This window comes from Apium graveolens, chromosome 1 (assembly GCF_009905375.1).
Source record: "Apium graveolens cultivar Ventura chromosome 1, ASM990537v1, whole genome shotgun sequence".
Taxonomy (NCBI): Eukaryota; Viridiplantae; Streptophyta; class Magnoliopsida; order Apiales; family Apiaceae; genus Apium; species Apium graveolens.
Window position 1 is genome coordinate 173,649,779 of NC_133647.1, and position 2,265 is coordinate 173,652,043.

Here is a 2,265-nt window from a genome sequence, read left to right on the forward strand (position 1 = left end):
GGATTTTGACGATCTTTACATACACTTATATCCCATATAAAGTGCTAATAAGATCTCAGAATAACAATAGAAGAACCCCTACATAGTGTGGCATGGAAAGTTTTCTTATTCACCATAATCAGCAAAACACTATTCATAAGGGTTACTAAAAGTTCAAAAATTTTGGGGTTATTACAGCAAGAGACCTATAGCACAATTCAACAAAGGCGAAGACGATCTAGTTTACTCTTGTGAATCTTTGTTTTAAGTTGTAATTTTGGATGCTCATTTCTTGTTTTGTTGAACCTATACTCTTGTGTTAACTTTGTTTTATTATTCATTATAAAGACTACGTTTATTATACCATGCTTTCATCGGAACCCACATTGATGATGAGTCCGATTATGGGCTAATCGTTATTGTGGGGTTCTAGCGGATTTATTTATGGATTTCTTTAGTTGATTTATTTCGATACCTTAGTGTGTGGTGATTGTATGATAACCTAGTATTGGTTGTGCGTATTCATCTTATGAGCGTCGCGAACTTATAAGATAGTATGTTAATCTTTAATGAAGTGAAAGTGAATTTAAGGATTTAGAACTTGCCATGCTAGCATAGGTTCATGTATTTGTTATGCATGATTCATAGGTAATTTTAACCATATTACTTGCCCTATGTAATCAAGATATATAACTTGTGCTTAAACCTTTATGTTGTTAAATTCTATAGACATATAGGGTCTCAATATAATTGGTGTCTATTCAGCTTCTATCTCTTTTGTGGATGTCTGGTAGTATGATATTCATGCAACGAAAGTTGGCGTTTTTCAGTTTCCTGTTATCTGATTAGTGTCATCACCATTACATGCTAAGGTTAAGAAGGAAAAGCTTATTGAATGAAGTATTTAATGAAGTTAGAATCCCATGTGTGTCATATATATTAAGTCAATCATTCTTATTCTCTTAGTTGTAATTATTAGTTTAATTCTTAGTTATAAATAACCTCAATTTGTTATTCGTCTTAGCATTGAATAATAACCATACATTGTTGCTTAAGTGCGTAAATTATAAAGTTAACCTAAACCAGTCCCTGTGGGAACGAATCTGATTTATATCTTATACTACCTGCGAACGCGTATACTTGCGTGTAATTTTAGCGCGTGTTTAGCGACTAACAAGTTTTTGGCGCCACTGCCGGGGACTACAATGTTAATTTTTAGTTTATGTGTTTTCCATCAGTGGTCGTTAAAGTTCATTGACTCGAACATTGTTACTTATTTGTTTATTTATCTTATTTCAGGTACTCTAGCGAGGGTGTATGCATACGCGTTCGCGGTCTCGTAATGGAACTCTGGATAAAGCCGAGGAAGAAGTTGTGGTGGTTTGAAGGGAAGTTTTCGAGGAAGAAAAGAAGGTAGAAGAAGAAGATAAAGTCGAGGAACCAGTTTTAGTAGTGATGGGAGATCAAGCAAAAAATCCTAAGGCTTTGATGAACTATTCTCAGCCTAAGATCAATGACATTCAGTCAAACATCATCAGGCCATCCATCAGGGCTAACACTTTTGAGATCAAATCAAGCACGATTCAGATGATACAGAACTCAGTTCAGTTCGGGGGTTCTCCTACTGAAGACCCCAACATGCACATCAGGGATTTCATCGAGATCTGCGACACTTTCAAGTTCAATGATGTGACTGAAGATGCTATCAAGCTGCGACTCTTCCCATTCTCTCTGAGGGATAAAGCTAAGTACTGATTACATTCTCTACAAGCAGGGTCTATTAGTACTTGGAAAGATCTTGCTCAAAAGTTTCTCACTAAATTCTTCCCTATGGCGAAGACTGCTACAATCAGGAATGCTCTTACCTAGTTTGCTCAGCAAACTGAAGAATCTCTGTGTGAGGCTTGGGATCGATATAAGGAGAAGCTAAGGAAGTGCCCAAACCATGGCATGCCTGATTGGATGATTATAAACTGTTTCTACAATGGATTGGGTGCTACTTCTAGACCCATGCTCGATACAACATCAGGATGGGCCTTGTGGGCTAAGAGCTACAATGAAGCTTATGAATTGATTGAACTGATGGCTGCTAATGAATACCAGAATCCGTACCAGAGACTGATTCAGGGAAAAGTAGCCGAAATTCTGGAGTTGGATGCAGCAACTGCTATAGCTGCCCAACTTAAGGCTTTGACTATGAAGGTGTACACTCTAGCTAATTCTAAAGTTAATCAAATCGCTAGTGTCTGTGAGCTTTGTGCTGGTGCCCATGAGACTGATCAGTGC

General features: G+C 37.4%; 1 non-coding gene across 1 annotated transcript; it reads right to left on the reverse strand.

Annotated features, from left to right (window-relative positions):
* Positions 1-1,824: 1,824 nt before the first annotated feature.
* On the reverse strand, positions 1,825-1,931 carry LOC141681120 (small nucleolar RNA R71). Its single transcript, XR_012558568.1, has one exon. It is a non-coding gene; the product is annotated as a small nucleolar RNA R71 (small nucleolar RNA).
* Positions 1,932-2,265: the final 334 nt, after the last annotated feature.